The sequence below is a fragment of the Delphinus delphis genome, chromosome 3, assembly GCF_949987515.2.
Source record: "Delphinus delphis chromosome 3, mDelDel1.2, whole genome shotgun sequence".
Taxonomy (NCBI): domain Eukaryota; kingdom Metazoa; phylum Chordata; class Mammalia; order Artiodactyla; family Delphinidae; genus Delphinus; species Delphinus delphis.
The window spans coordinates 136,826,863-136,844,451 of record NC_082685.1 but is presented as its reverse complement, the minus strand read 5'-3'; the positions used below and the strand labels follow the sequence as shown (position 1 = coordinate 136,844,451).

At 39.6% G+C, this 17,589-nt stretch overlaps 1 pseudogene; it reads left to right on the top strand.

Moving 5' to 3' along the window:
• Positions 1-12,705: 12,705 nt before the first annotated feature.
• LOC132422258 (tigger transposable element-derived protein 1-like) lies at positions 12,706-14,479 on the top strand (annotated as a pseudogene).
• The last annotated feature ends 3,110 nt before the right edge of the window (positions 14,480-17,589 follow it).

Genomic DNA, 17,589 nt, shown 5'->3' with positions numbered 1-17,589 from the left:
TTCCATTTATTTAAGCAGACAAAGGGTCAGTCCTACCCTTTAGGGGTGAGCTTATTCCACAGTGGAGGAAATACCATTTATATTGAGAGCTGCATGGCTTGTTGGATACTTGGCTGGAATCATAAAAAAGGAGAATTCCTTAAGTGTCATTAAGCCCTGTAACTCTCTGTTATTGTTATCATCAGGTTTTCTGCCGAATGAGGAGATAACATTTGTATAGAAACATAAGGAAAAGGGACTCTTGACTAGGAGCCATCTGGAAATAAATAAGCAGACTTTGTTGCATGATTACAGTAGTGTAATGTCCTGTTTCTGCTCTGCAAGAAAATCTGAGTTGGATTTCCTGATGATGGCATGTGGCAGGGAGGATCCTACTGCAAATCTCTGCCTTGCATGGCTGTATCCAGAGTGGGCAGGGTGAAGTGCAAAAAGAACATGGAACTCAGCATCAGAGTTCGAATTCTGGGAGTCTGAATTCTCCTTCAGCCTGTAACAAAATATATGACTTGACTTTCTCAACCTCAGTTTCCTTATTTTGAAATGAGGTCAATGATGTCTGCTTCACTGGTTTGGGGTCAGGATTAAACACAATTATTTTACACAAATCAAGTGGTATGCAAGTGAAGTAATTTTAATAGGGATCTCTTGAAAATGCAATCATTTTAAGCTAAAGAAATTAATTTCTTGTGGTGAAATATTGGATTTTATTCCAGTTGGTGATAGTGGAGGGGGCTATGTTTGAGCAGACAATGCTTTCTCTCTACATTAAATCATACTACATGAGCAACATGATATAGTCAATATAATGTTGTAGCAATGATGAGGATATAAGGTTGATTTGATTTATCATTAGATGTATACTATTTTTTCCTCTCTTCATTTTATAATTATTTTACTCCCAAAACTTTGACATTTACATATAAAGATTAGACAATAAGAAAAACTATACAAATGTATTTACATTATTATTTATAGCTTCTTTCATTGACTCTGTTTTTTGCCTTTGTGAAAAGATCAATTAATTTTAAAAAAAGACTAATGGGTTTTTTAAGGAGTGGTAATAGCTAGAAATATCAATGTCATGAACTGATTCTCTAATCTCATTCTGCCTGTCGCTTATCTCTCAGCAAATGATTTGAATTGAGAGAATAGAAGTATTGAGAGAAAGATAAGCAAGCAAAGTAAGCAGGTGAAAGAAGTTACAGATAGACAAGGATAGTTCCAACTAGACTTTAGCAGATGCAGGGAAAATCTTCCAAACATCTGGTAGTGAGTCTGGCAATGGGTATGGGGGTGGGTCACATGCAACCTGTGCCCTGGCAGCAGTTACCACAATGCATATGTAAATAAGCTTCAGAGAGCCAGTGGTGGCCTGGGGTGGGATAGATTTATGGGGCTTGCTCTTTGGCTTAAATCAGAAAGACTTTTTTTCCCAATGCCTCATGTCTGAAATAAGCGTGTAGCTGGAATCTCAGTTTAGGCAAGGTGCAAGGATAAAGAGGAAGGGGGAAGAGGGGGTGGATGACCAAAATGAACTGGAGGCAGATGGATTGCTTAAGGGCCTTGAGGCATTTGAAAGAGTAAAATAGGAGGGAGCAGTGAAATAGGAGGGAGGATTAAAATGTGAGCTTGGAGAGCAGACTGGGATGGTGGTACGTTTGACAAACTATTCTGATGACAAAGTTCAGCTATAAGCTAAGCATATGGTTGATTTGGGCGGGACTGAACAAAAATTGCAGTAGATGAACTTTTTCTTTGCTGCTCTGTATTTCTTTTCCCCTGAATCTACATTTCTTTTTCTCCTTTCTTAACTTTCTTCTGGGCACAGCCCTATTGGTTAGGAAGAATTTATGTGGCAATTTCTTGTTGTGTCACTCTTCCGAGAAATACTCACCAGTTAAATATATTAATTAGTAGAACATATTGCTTAGATATTGGTTAGTTGCTTGTAATGGAGGTTGAAAACAACAAGGCTTTAAACAAGATAAAAATGTCCTTCTCTTTCTCCTAAAAGTCTGGGAAGGTATGGTAACTCTGCATACAGAGGCATCAGGGGTCTGTTTTTATCTATGTTGTTATTCCATTCTGAATGTTGCTCTCATTTGCTCAACACCTTGTCCACTTCCTGCCGGTGTGAAGAAGAAAAAAGAGGAAGATGAGGGCCTACTTTTTCCCCCTTTAAAGTCATGACCAGGAGGTTGCATTTGTATCCCATTGGTCCAGACTGGCTCATGTGGTTCCACTGGGATGCAAGGGAGACTGGAAAGAAGGTTTTGTTTTGTTTTGTTTCCTGAGTGCCTGTCTTAGCACCATAGACACTTATTTCTTACAGTTCTAGAGGCTGGGAAGTCCAAGATCAAGGTACTGGAAGATTTAGCTCCTGGTGAGAGCTTTCTTCCTGGTTTGCAGGCAGTTACCGTCTCCTGCATCCTCACAAAGTAGGGAAAGAGAGAGTAAGCTCTGGTTTCACTTCCTCTTCTTAGAAGGACACTAATCCTGTCATGAGGGCCCTGCCTTCATGACCTCATCTAAACTAATTACCTCCTAAATATCACATTTCCACATACCATCACACTGGGGATTAGGGCTTCAATATATTAATTTTGGGGGACATAAACATTCAGGCCATAAATGGTGCCTACTCTAGGCTAAAAATTGGGGATTCTATTTCAATAGAAAGGGAGAAGAGAGATTGAGTATAATTATCAGTTTCTGTAGCATTAGTTGAGAAGCCTAATGCTTAATGTAGGGTTTTTATGGAATTTTATTGAATTTAATTTCTAGAGTGGAGTAATATTCTAGGGTTTATTCCTTTATTCAACAAATATTTACTGAGTCTGGCAAGTACTAGGTATTGGAGATACATTGATGAGCAAAACACATTTTTTTTCCTCACGTTCATGAAACTTGCATTTGTAGTGGGGGTGAGAGAAATCTATAAAATAACCACACATATAAATACGTGTTGCAAGTGGTGGTAAGCGTTATAAAGGGAAAAATACTGAGAAATTGTATGAAGTTGTATAACAGGACAATCATCCAGCAGTTAGAAAAGAATTCCCTGGGTGAAATTTAAGCTGAGCTTCAAAGAATACAAACAGAGGGAAGAGCATTTTAGGCAAAGGAGACAGTGTATGCAAAGGCCCTGAGGTGGAAAAGAGCATGGATTATTTGAGGAATTTAAGGAGGAACATGACAACTGATGGAAAGAGGGATATGTGGTGAGGCTATAGACTTAGAAAAAGGCTAGGTTAGGCAGAGTTTCGTGGAAGCTATCGTAAAGATGTTGATTTTTATCTTAAGAACAATGTGAAACCATTATAATGTCTTTAGCTGGAATTGACATAATGAGATTTGCATTTGGGAAAGCCCACTCTGGTGGCCTGGGGAAGAATGGATCCCAGTGGATACAAAGACCAATTAGGAGGTTATTGGAGGGATCCAGGTGAGAGATAATGGCAGCTTGGAATTAAGCAGTGGTCGTGGTGATGGAGAGAAGTGGTATGTACGCAAGACATATTTAGGACATTAAAAAAATCAACACATCTAGTGATACATTGGATACAGAGGATGTTGGAGAGTAGGAGTCAGATTTGACTTTTTGGTTTTAGGTTTAAGTAATTGGATGAATGGTGGTGCCATTCACTGACATCGGGATCATTGGAAAGGACTAGGTTTCAAGGGGAAGTTCATGAGTTTTGTTATGTTGAGCTTGAGGGCCTTTGAGATATTCACACAGATATCAGGAAAGCAGTTACGTGGCCATGAGTTCAGAGAGTGGTTTAGCTGGAGATATAAGTATATTTGGACAATATTAAAAAATGAGAGGTAATTGAGACCCCTATCTTGCATGGTCCAGAGAAAGAAGAATGTCTAGGGAAGGACCTGGGGGAGCTAGAACATTTAAAGGCTGATTAGGAAGTGGATGAAACAGCAAAAGCAACTGAAATAGAAAGTGAGCAGAGAGGTAGGGGGCAAACTAGGAGCCTATGGTGTTGAGGAAGGCAAAGTAAGTGTTTTGAGAAGAAAGCGTTTGATGCTGGTGAGAAGTCTAATAAAGCAAGAGTTGAACATGGATGAACTTGGAGGACGTTACACTAAGTGAAATAAGTCAGGCAGAGAAAGACAAATACTGTATGATCTTGCTTATATGTGGAATCTTAAAAAAGGAAAAAAAGTTGAACGTATAGAAGCAGAGAATAGAAATATAGTTACCAGGGGCAGTGTGTGTGTGTGTGTGGAAATGGGGGAGAGGTTGGTTAAAGGATACAAGTTTGCTGTTGCGTAGGATGAGTAAGTCCAGAGATCTAATGTGCAGGCATGATGAGTGTACTTAATAATACCTTACTGAACACTAAGAATATACTAAGAGAGTAGATTGCAGGTGCACTGAGCGCACACAAAAAGTGGTAATCATGTGAGGAGATGATATGTTAATTAGCTTGATTGTAGTCATCATTTCTGTCTGCATATGTGTATCAGATCATCATGTTGCATACCTTAAATGTATACAATTTTTATTAAAAAACCCCCAAGAACTGAAAATGTCCTTTAGCAAAATAATTGTTAGTGACATTAGGGAGGAGTCCTTTTTGCATGAAAGCCACTGGATTGAGAAGTACCTTGAGGCGAGGAAAGAGAGACAGCAAGTTGGTACTCTAGGAGCAAATTGGGTTGATTTTTTAGCTTTAGGTCATGGTATCACCTATATTTGTGTACCTTTGTTTCCCTGATCTCAAACTCACTTCCCTTTTCTCTCATTGGTACCCATTTGTGTGAATTTGACTTTCAGCATTTATTCCAATTTTTGTACTTTTAATTACCAGTATGTTTATTCATGAAAAATATATTATTTTGAGGTTTTTTTTTTTTTTTTGCGTTACGCGGGCCTCTCACTGTTGTGGCCTCTCCTGTCGCAGAGCACAGGCTCAGGACGCGCAGACTCAGCGGCCGTGGCTCACGGGCCCAGCTGCTCTGCGGCATGTGGGATCTTCCCGGACCGGGGCACGAACCCGTGTCCCCTGCGTCGGCAGGTGGACTCTCAACCACTGTGCCACCAGGGTAGCCCTATTTTGAGTTTTTTAAAAATTATCAAAATGCTGTTGTATTTTGTATATTTCTGTTTCTTGAATTTTTTTGCTCAGCCACTCAACATTATATTTTTCAACTCTATATATGTAGAGTTAGTTTGCTTCTTTTCTTGGTGTATTATAGTCTATTTTGTGCATTATAGTCTATTTTATTTCAGTTTTTTTTTTAAAGATGGAACTTTAGGTTGTTCTCAAGACTTTGATATCATAAATGATGATGTAGTAAACACTATTGTATGTGTTTATTGAATTATAGAGTATGCACTCAGTTTCATAAGATGTTGTTGAGTTAGTCAGTAGAATGCCTGGCCAGGAGATAGGGATCCAGCTGTGCGGGAGGATCCCTGTTTCCTTATATGCTCTCCAAAATTTGATTCTGATATTTTGATTTGGGGTATTTAGTTTCTTTGATTTGTGGTGATATTATAATGGTGAATATCATGGAAGTAAATGACTAGATCTATATAGTGAAATTTAAGGAAAAAAGGAATATATGTGTTGTGATTCATTCCCAAGTATTTTAAAACAAAATTATTAAATTCTGACCAATTTTCCATGGTAACCTACATCTCTTTTTTTAAAAAAATTTTTTTATTAAAAAATTTTTTTTATTGGAGTATAGTTGTCTTACAATGTTGTGTTATTTTCAGATGTACAGCAAAGTGAATCAGTTATACATACACATATATCCACTATTTTTCTTTATAGATTCTTTTCCCATATTGGCCACTACAGAGTATTGAGTGGAGTTCCCTGTGCTATACAGCATGTTCTTATTAGTTATCTTTTTTATATATAGTAGTGTGTATACGTCAGTCCCAATCTCCCAATTTATCCCGCCCCACCCCCCTTATCCCCTGGTAACCATAAGTTTGTTTTCTACATCCGTGCCTCTACTTCTGTTTTGTAAATAAGTTCATTTGTACCCCCCCTTTTTTTAGATTCTACATACATGATATCATATGATCTTTGTCTTTCTGTATCTGACTTACTTCACTCAGTATGACAATCTCTAGGTCCATCCATGTTGCTGCAAATGGCATTCTTGCTTTTTTATTGCTGAGTAATATTTCCTTATATGCTCTCCAAAATTTGATTCTGATGTTTTGATTTGGGGCATTAATTTCTTTGATTTATGGTGATATTATAATGGTGAATATCATGGAAATAAATGATTAAATCTATATAGTGAGATTTAAGGAAAAAAGGAATATACATGTAATTAATTCCCAAGTATTTTATAACAAAATTATTAAATTCTGGCCAATTTTCCATGGTAACCTATGTCTCTTTTTGCTTGGATTACTGTTCCCCCTTATTTAGTTTATGTGCTTAAAGAATCTAAGAACTATATAAAATATTTATAGAGAAATTAATAAAAAACCTATTCTTTAGAACGTAAATAAAATGAGCAATTACAAGTTAATAGTAGACTTTATCAAACTGTAAGAGTTATATTAAACTCTTAGTGAATAGCTGCTCTTAGGAACTGTTTCCCAATTGTCTTTCTTTCAGCATTTTGAGTTGGCTGAGAAAACTTCTTGATATTTCTGAGAGCACTTTGAAGTGACAATAAACGTGTCACACAGTTCGCAGAAGTTTTAGAACTAAGAAAAATGAATAGGTAGATTATATTCTTTGTGTATCTTATATTTGGGTATCTTATATTTATTTTGCAGTAATACAAAATATTTAGTTGGTAATTGTATTGGCATTCATATAATTCTATAACTCCATCTCCCTCTCTTCCCAAATATGGATGGACATATTTCAAATCAAAGTACTTCAGTCCTGCTTAAATTCCACATTATCTATCAGAAGGTTGTTGCAGTTTGCTGGGTCAAATTCAGGTTTCCACTACAAACAAATTTTTTTCCTTTTCCATTATGGTTTATTACACTCTGGCACGGTGTTATGCCTGTAGTCCCAGCTACTCAGGAGGCTGAGGCAGGAGGATTGCTTGAGCCCAGTAGTTCTGGGCTGTAGTGCACTATGCCCTTCGGGTGTCCGCACTGAGTTCAGCATCATTATGGTGACCTCCCAGGAGCGGGGGACCACCAGGTTGCCTAAGGAGGGGTGAACCAGCCCAGATCAGAAATGGGGCAGGTCAGAACTCCTGTGCTGATCCATTATGGTTTATTACAGGATATTAAATATAGTTCCCTGTGTTATACAGTAGGACCTTGTTTATCTATTTTATATATAGTAGTTTGCATCTGCTAATCCCAAACTCCTAATTTATCTCTCCCCCTTCCCCTTTGGTAACTGTAAGTTTATTTTCTGTGTTTGTGAGTCTGTTCTGTTTGTAACTAAGTTCCATTTGTGTCACATTTTAGATTCCACATATAACTGAGATCATGTGGTGTTTTTCATTTTCTTTCTGACTTCCTTCAATTAGTATGATATTCTCTGTGTCCATCCATGTTGCTGAAAATAGCATTATTTCATTCTTTTTTATGGCTGAGTAGTATTTCACTGTGTATATATACCACATCTTCTTTTTCCATTCATCTCTCGATGGACATTTAGGTTGCTTCCATGTCTTAGCTATTGTAAATAGTGCTGCTATGAACAGTGGGGTGCACGTATCTTTTTTTTTTTGAAGATAAAAAATATATTTTAAAAGAACAACAGTCAGGGTGGTACAAATAAAGCAAAGACTAAGATGATCATTAAACCTAATTATTCCAGTAAATATGTTAAAAATTGAGCAAACATTTCAATTATCAAAGAAAAATTGTCAGAGTGAATTTTCTTTTTAGGGTGCATGTATCTTTTTGAATTATAATTTTCTCTAGATATATGCCTAGGGATGGGCTTTGCTGGATCATATGGCAATTCTATTTTTAGTTTTTTAAGGAATCTCCATACTGTTCTCCATAGTAGCTGCACCAATTTACATTCCCGCCAACAGTGTAGGAGTGTTCCCTTTTCTCCAGCTTTTGTTATTTGTAGACTTTTTAATCTCATGGCTATTCTAACCAGTGTGAGGTGGTACCTCATCTTTTCTTTAAACAGAATTTTAAAGAACTCTTCAAAAAGAAAATTTAGTCTTCAAGTGATTATTAAAAATAGCCAAACAAGCACATATAACTCATAGAGACAACTCTAAATAACTCAAAAGACTGTGGGTTGCTTGGCCACCAATCTTCCTTTACTAGAGGTTTGGGATACTATGATAGCCTAAAGACTTGATGCATATCTCAGCTTTTTTTTTCTTCTTCTGACTTTTTGGTCTTGATTCTTACTTTTTATTCCATTAGTTGACTGAGGAAATAATTATCTTTTAGGTTCTTTTAATGTCTAAGAAACAGAGACATTCTCAGATTACCTTACTTAATGGGGTTTATTGTAATGATACCCTGGGAAACAAGGATACAAGAAACAATTTTAACCACCGAACATTCAGGCCTCAAGGAGACCACAATGTACTTTAGGATACAGTTCTTAGTAGCTGTGTCACCCTGAGGCTCAGAAACCCCAGAAACCTATTGCTCCGTATTCTGCATGTCACCATTAGGTTAACATTACTTGCTGTTTCTGCATCTACTACTCCTGACACTTCTCCCTGCCACCCTCTTTGTAAACACTAAGTTCAAACCTCCCCCCCAAATGGTGGTATAGTTAATCACCATCTATTTTAGAATGCTTTCCTAGCCCCCACAGTGAGCTGAGTTCTCACGGAGATTACCTCCCAGTCTGTTAACCAGCCTCTAAATGGCACCCTCTGGGTCAGCTGCTCATTCCTTGTCCAGACATTGAGACCAAGGTATCAGGATACCTTATTTGTGAGTATGTGGACATGGAAGAACTTGAAGATTTCCTTGAGGTCGACAATATGATTAGAAGTACCTTACTCGACCAGACAAATAAAAATGATGTCTCTTTTGTTAAACATATAGGAGAGACTTATACACTACATCTGCAGGCATTTCCATAGCCGAGATGACTATTCTAAGGGTTTCCTTCAAAGCTAGTGTGGCCAACTTGTCTTGGGTTTCTTGAATGTTTCTGGGTTTGAGCACTGAAAGTTCCTCATCCTGAAATTCCTCTGTCCCAGGCAAACTGGGAGGTTGGTTACTCTAAAGTCAATTCCTTTTCCTTTTCTTTTTCCTTTACCTTCCTCTCTCCCTCCCTTTCTCCCTTCTTTCCTTCCTTCCTTCCTTCCTTCTTTCCTTCCTTCCACAAATATTTATTGAGTGCATGTTATGTCAATATCTGTGCTGGGTGGTGCAGAAATAGTGGTGAATGGAACAGATATATTTCATTTTCTTTTTGAATTTACAGTCTATGGTCATAGACGGAACCTGACAGACAGAATGCTGTGTGATGAAAGGCAAAGTGCAGGGTATCTTGGGAGGAGTAATGGGACCTGGGGGCATCTCCATTTGGTTTTGTGGGTACTGAGGAAACAACTGAGAACAAAACAGACAAGCTCTCCCTCTCGTGGATTGCATTCAAATCTGTGTATGTGTGAGTGTGTGGGTGGGGTGTTTGGGGAAGACAATCAACAGGTAAACAAAGTGAGTTTTCTGAGAAAATAGAACCAGATGATGAGATCGTGACTTGGCAAGAGGTCAGGTGGCAAGGAAATTCTCTTTTAGAAGGTGACATTTTGGCTGAGACTTGCATGGCAAGAAGGAGGTAGCCATCCATAGTATGGGAATGGAAAGGAGGCTAGTGTCACTGGGGTTAGAGTAATGAGTGTTAGGAGATAAGGCCAAAGAAACAGGCAGAATCCATATCATTTAGGGTCTTGGGCTTTGTAGGCCATGGTAAGGAATTTTATTCTAGGGGTGATAGGGTAGGTTTTATGTAACCTGATCTCAATTCCAGGAATAGTTCCCTTCTTGAGTAAGAAGATTAAAGATTGAAGTAAGGTCCACTATAATATTTGAGCTAGAGGGATTAGGAGGTTGGTAGTGTCATTCAAGGTCACAGAATTTAAGAAGCGATAATTTATGGAGAAAGAAATTGTGTCATATTCAAGACGTGAAGTTTAAGAGAGGCAGTGCAGAATAAAAATTGCTGGCTAATAATTTTACTTTAAGACTGGTCTTTAAACTAATATTTGGAAGCCATTGTGCACTTGTACCAGTGGTTGAAGAGACGTGATCATATTTGTTTCCCAGAGCAGACAGTACAGAAAGAGGAAATCAAAGAACCTAGGATCATGTGAGAAGACAAGTCCAATTTTACTGTGTCAAATGTTTGTACTTTGTTTTTGAGACATACATAATGGCAAAAATATCTTGAGCTAAGTAAATAAATGCCCAATAACAACAGTTCACTTACTAAAGCAGATTTTCAACCCCTATATAGACTAACTATAAACAATCCTTGCCTTATGGAACATGACTCGATTCTCAAACTTTTAAAGTAATGTTAATTGTCCATAGAAGCACACACTCCAGTTTTAACTTGGGCACTTACACAAAGTAGATGACTAGGTAGCATTTCAGAGTGGGAAAGTTTTGGATGAGGCATTAAAGAAAACATGCAGGCTATGAATTTTATGGGAACATTGTAGACGGAAAACATGAGTCTAGTCTGGGTTAATTTGCTGCTTTTCTTTGAGCAGCCTATTTTTGGTAAAAAATTAAGTCTCTTAGCCAGAAAAATAAAACAGTTGGCGATATCTTCCATTTCATGTGCCCATGAATCAGAAGGACCCAGCTGATGCTCAACTCATGCTTGAGAAGGAGACTGACAAGGAAACAAATGAAGGAGAAAAAGTGGTAAGGGAAGAAAGAGGAGGGATCAGGGAAGAGACAAAGAATACGGATCCAAGGGTATGCAAAACTCATCTAAGATAGTCTTTACATGTTACTTTGAGAGGTAGGGTGAAGAGTAATGGACTAATTTTTGCCAGTATAAGCTAGGACAGTTGCAGAAAGGAATAAGAGGAAACCCTCACTTCCTGTGTTATGGTAACTGGTGCTCTGGGTCCAGTAAGGTGGATATGTTTTCCACTGTACAGATGAGATAGAGGAATGGTGGCATAACCTGTAAAAAATTTCAGAGATAGTAAATATGAGAACCTGAATGAGTGCTACAGCAATCATGTGTTCCTAATTTTCTGGCAGGGTCATGATTTCAGATTTCTGCTCAGTGTTACCCTTAGGACATTTTTATTTGTGAAACCATGTGTGTCATCCTACTAGAAGCCATGTATTTTGGGTTCCTGTCCAGCACTCTTTCCTTTCACTTATTGCTGAAACCAAGAGCACAATTCCCATTAAGAGAAGAATCTCTGTGCTGTAAACTAAAACAAATCGTGCATTCCTTCTGGGACCATTGTCTTTGTTTTTCTTTTTTTTTTTTTTTACTGTACTTACCACATTATCTCCCAGAGGGAGTCTGTCAGATTCTGTAACTTTGACACAAATTATTCCATAAGAGATTTACCCAAATGATATCTAAGAGAGAAGTGAAATTCTTTCACTGTTGGGGCGATTTACCCTTAAATTATGGGTGACCACTGGGCAACCTATTTGAGATAGCAACTTCTGTAATATGACTAAGCTATGGTCTTTAGAGAGGCATTTGTTTTACTAAAGCAATAAATATCATGGAAAAACAAATCAATGGTTTTGTATGGAAAAAAAAGAGGAAGCATTTTATTTTCCTGACTAAAACATTAGAACATTTTGGTGATGTAGATGAGAACGATATGAGAAAATTTTAAGATTGGTGAAAAATTCAAATAGGTATAGACCATATTTGTGAATAGTAGGAAGTACCTTGTTTTGGATGTAGGTAATAAGCAAAGTGAAGATCCTGAGTTATGAATAGTAAAAGGATTTGAAAGTTTAATAACTTCTAAATAAAGAGTGGACTAGTGGACAGATTCTCCACTCTTAAAAATAAGTCTTGCAGAGAATGTTTTACTTCCCATTGGAAGCACAGGATGTCATGTAAGTTGGGGACAGCTAAAAAGAGGTCTTGTAGAGAATCTCTGATTCATAGAACTTTTTTGCTGGACAATGGCTGATTGGGTCTCACTTAGAGAACACTTCTTGAAGATCTTACTAGATAATGTAGGGAGTTGAAAATAATCTCAGGTGCCTCTGCCTTCATGAACTTTATATAGTTAAGTAATGAGATACATATAAATATGAAGAGCTGATCAGTCTCTCTTTTATTCTTATCTCCCTCTACTTCCTGTCTTCTATGTCATTTAGGCAAACTATTGTAGGCATATCTGTTTTACTGCACTTTGCTTTATTGCTCTTCACAGATGTTGCATTTTTTTACAAATTGAAGGTTTGCAGCAACTCTGCATTGAACAAGTCTATCAGTGCCATTTTTCTAACAGCATTTGTTTACTTCATGCCTCTGTGTCACATTTTGGTAATTTTTGCAGTATTTCATTTTTTTCATTAATATTATATTTGTTATGGTGATCTGTGATTAGTGATCTTTGATGTCACTCTTGTAATTGTTTTTGGTGCTGTGAACTGTGCCCATATAAGTTGGTGAACTTAATCAATAAACGTGTGTTTTCTGACTGCTCCACCAATCAGCCCTTCCCTCCATCTCTCTCCCTCTTCTCTGGCCTCCCTATTACCTGAGACACAACAGTACTGAAATTAGGCCAATTAATAATCCTATAATGGCATCTAAGTGTTAAAGTGAAAGGAAGAGCTACATGTCTCTCATTTTAAATCAAAAGCTAGATATGATTAGGCTTACTGAGGAAGGCATGTCAAAAGCTGAGATAGGTCAAATGCTAGCCTCTTGCACCAAACAGTTAGCTAACTTGTGAATTCAAAGGAAAAGTTCTTGAAACTTAAATATGCTATTCCAGTGAACACATGAATGATAAGAAAACAAAACAGTTTTACTGCTGATATGGAGAAAGTTTCAGTGGTCTGGACAGAAGATCAAACCAGCCACAACATTCCTTAAGCCAAAACCTAATCCAGAGCTAGGCCCTAACTCTCTTCAATACTATGAAAGCTGAGAGAGGTGAGGAAGCTGAGAGAGGTGGGGAAGCTGTAGAAGAAAAGTTTGAAGCTAGCAGAAGGAAGTTGAATGAAGTAGAATGAAATTGAAGGAAAGAAGCCATCTTTATAACATAAAAGTGCAAGGTGCAGTAGGAAGTGCTGATGAAGAAGCTGCAGCAAGTTATCCAGAAGATCTAGCTAAGATCATTAATGAAGGTGCCTACACTAAACAATGAACTTTCAATGTAGACAAAACAGCCTTATATTGGAAGAAGATGCCATCTAAGACTTTCATAGCTAGAGAAGAGAAGGCAATGCCTGGCTTCAAAGCTTCAAAGGATAGGCTGACTCTCGTGTTAGGGGCTAATGCAGCTGGTGACTTTAAGTTGAAGCCAATGCTCATTTACCATTCTGAAAATCCTTGGACCCTTAAAAATTATGCTAAATCTACTCTGCCTGTGCTCTATAAGTGGAACTACAAAGCTTAGATGAGAGCCCATCTGTTTCCAACATGGTTTAAGAAATATTTTAAGCCCACTGTTGAGACGTACTGCTAAGAAAAAAAAGATTCCTTTCACAACATGATTGCTCATTGACAATGCACCTGTTTACCCAAGAGCTCTGATGGAACTGTACAACAGGTTAATATTTTCATGCCTAATACAACATCCATTCTATAACCCATAGATCAGTGAAAAATTTCAACTTTCAAATCTTATTATTGAAAAAATGCATTTTGTAAGGTTATAGTTGCCATTGATAGTGATTCCTCTGATGGATCTGGGCAAAGTAAGTTGAAAACCTGGAAAGGATTTATCATTCTAGATGCCATCAAGAACATTAATGATTCATGGAAAGTCAAAATATTACCATTAATAGGAGTTTGGAAGAAGTTGATTCCATCCCTCACAGATGACTTGGAAGTGTTCAGGATTTCAGTAGAAGTATCTGCAGATGTGGTGAAAATTGCCAAAGAACTAGAATTAAAAGTGGAACCTGAAGTGTGACTGAATTGCTGTACTATCATGATGAAACTTTAATGGATGAGGAGTTGCTTCTTATGGATGAATAAAGAAGGTGGTATCTTGAGATGAAATTTATTCCTTGTGAAGATGCTTTGAAGATTGTTGAAATGACAACAAAGAATTTAGAATATTACATAAACTTAGTTAATAAAGCAGTGGCAGCTTTTGGGAGGACTGACTCCAATTTTGAAAGACGTTCTGCTGTGGATGAGATGCTATCAAACAGCATCGTATACTACAGAGAAATTGTTCACAAAAGGAAGAGTCAGTTGATGGGGCAAACTCATTGCTGTCTTGTTTTAAGAAATCGTCACAGCCACCCTAATCTTCAGCCACCACCACCCTGATCAGTCAGCAGCCATCAACATCGAGGCAAGACCCTCCACTGGAAAAAAGATTATGACTTCCTCAAGGCTCAGATGATGATTAGCACTTTTTTTTTTCTTTTGCGGTACGCGGGCCTCTCTCTGTTGTGGCCTTTCCTGTTGCGGAGCACAGGCTCTGGACGCGCAGGCTCAGCGGCCATGGCTCACAGGCCCGGCCGCTCCGTGGCATGTGGGATCTTCCCAGACTGGGGCACGAACCCGTGTCCCCTGCATCGGCAGGCGGACTCTCAACCACTGCGCCACCAGGGAAGCCCGATTAGCACTTTTTAGCAATAAAGTACTTTAAACTAAAGTATGTACATTGTTTCTTTAGACATAATGCTATTTCACAATTAATAGACTACAGCATAGTCTAAATATAACTTTCATATACAATGGGAAACAAAAAATTTGTGTGATTTGCCTTTTATGATATTTGCTTTATTGTGGCAGTCTGGAACTGAACCTGCAATATCTCTGAGGTATGCCTGTATTCCCATTTCTACCAGATTCTAAACAGACTTGAACTTCCTTGTCTTTTCTCACACAGTTCTCACTTCTTAGAACACAGCTCCTTCCCTTGAGCTCTTTGTATCTAAATCTTACCAGTCTTTCTAGAAATTAGACATTGGGGCACTGGAATCATTATCAGCCATTATGTTAGTCACTAAGAACGATAACTGATGGAAGGGTGGAAAGGAGGATTATGAGCAAGTGGTAGATATAACAAAAGAGACAACAGTGTTCTAGAAACTGGTATTTGATGGAAAAGAGGGTGAGGAAAAGGTAGTGGAAATGGAAGATTTCCCTTTAGAAGAGGAAAGGCAATTGACAGGGAATTGCAGAAAAGTGGTTTGGGAACAATGTTTGGGAGGAAATGGGAACTTTTATAACAAGCCCCAGAATGGAGTATTTGATACTGGCTATATATAGCCATTGCCCTTGTGGTATCACTGGAAGGTGGCCTGGGTACATTTAAGGGTAGGTGGTGGTGGGCAGAAGACCTAAATAGACATTTCTCCAAAGAAGACATACAGATTGCCAACAAACACGTGAAGGATGCTCAACCTCACTAATCATTAGAGAAATGCAAATCAAAACTACGATGAGGTATCACCTCACACCGGTCAGAATGGCCATCAGCAAAAAAATCTACAGGGAGGAGCTTCAAGATGGCGGAAGAGTAAGACTCGGAGATCACCTTCATCTCCACAAATACATCAGAAATACATCTACACGCGAAACTACTCCTATAGAACACGTACTGAATGCTGGCAGAAGACCTCAGACCTCCCAAAAGGCAAGAAGCTCCCCACGTATTGGGGTAGGGCATAAGAAAATCGAAAAAACAGAGACAAAAGAATAGGGATGGGGCCTGCAGCAGTGGGAGGGAGCTGTGAAGGAGGAAAGGTTTCCACACACTAGGAAGCCCCTTCGTGGGCGGAGACTGTGGGTGGCGGTGGGGGGAAGCTTTGGAGCCGCGGAGGAGAGCGCAGCAACAGGGGTGCAGAGGGCAAAGCAGGGAGATTCCCGCACAGAGGATCGGTGCCTACCAGCACTCAGCAACCTGAGAGGCTTGTCTGCTCACCCGCTGGGGCGTGCGGGGGCTGGGAGCTGAGGCTCGGGCTTCGGAGGTCGGATCCCAGGGAGAGGACTGGGGTTGGCAGTGTGAACGCAGCCTGAAGGGGGCTAGTGCGCCACGGCTAGCCGGGAGGGAGTCTGGGAAAAGGTCTGGAGCTGCCGAAGAGGCAAGAGACTTTTTCTTGTCTGTTTCCTGGTGCGCGAGGAGAGGGGATTAAGAGCGCCGCTTAAAGGAGCTCCAGAGACAGGTGTGCGCCGCGGCTATCGGCGCAGACCCCAGAGACGGGCATGAGATGCTAAGGCTGCTGCTGCTGCCGCTAAGAAGACTGTGCGCAAGCACAGGTCACTATCCACATCTCACCTCCCGGGAGCCTGTGCAGCCTGCCCCTGCCAGGGTCCCGTGATCCAGGGACAACTTCCCCGGGAGAACGCACGGTGGCCTCAGGCTGGTGCAACGTCACGCCGGCCTCTGCCTCCACAGTCTCGCCCCACATCCGTAGCCCTCCCTCCACCCGCATGAGTTAGCCAGAGCCCCCAAATCAGCTGCTCCTTTACCCCGTCCTGGCTGAGCGAAGAACAGATGCCCTCAGGTGACCTACACGCAGAGGCGTGTCCAAATCTGAAGCTGAACCCCGGGAGCTGTGCAAACAAAGAAGAGAAACGGGAATTTCTCCCAGCAGCCTCAGGAGCAGCGGATAAATCTCCACAATCAACTTGATGTACCCTGCATCAGTGGAATACCTGAGTAGAAAACGAATCGTCCCAAATTGAGGAGGTGGACTTTGGGAGCAAAGATACATATATATTTTTTTCCCTTTTTCTCTTTTTATGTGTATGTGTATGGTTCCCTGTGTGATTTTGTCTGTATAGCTTTGCTTTTACCATTTGTGCTAGGGTTCTGTATGTCTGGTTTTCTTATTACTTAAATTTTTTTTTCTTCATAATTATTTTTTATTTAATAACTTCATTTTATTTTATTTTACTTTATTTTATCTCCTTCCTTCCTTCCTTCCTTCCTTTCTATTTTTTCTCCCTTTTATTCTGAGCTGTGTGCATGAAAGGCTCTTGGTGCTCCAGCCAGGCATCAGGGCTGTGCCTCTGAGGTGGGAGAGCCAACTTCAGGACACTGGTCCACAAGAGACCTCCCAGCTCCATGTAATATCAAATGGGAAAAATCTCCCAGAGATCTCCATCTCAACGCCAAGACCCAGCTCCACTCAACGACCAGCAAGCTACAGTGCTGGACATCCTATGCCAAACAACTAGCAAGACAGGAACACAACCCCACCCATTAGCAGAGAGGCTGTCTAAAATCATAATAACTCCACAGACACTCCAAAACACACCACCAGACGTGGACCTGCCCACCAGAAAGACAAGATCCAGCCTCATCCACCAGAACAGAGGCACTAGTCCCCTCCAACAAGAAGCCTACACAACCCACTGACCAACCTTAGCCACTGGGGACAGACACCAAAAACAATGGGGATTATGAACCTGCAGCCTGCGAAAAGGACACCCCAAACACAGTAAGTTAAGCAAAATGAGAAGACAGAAAAATGCACAGCAGATGAAGGAG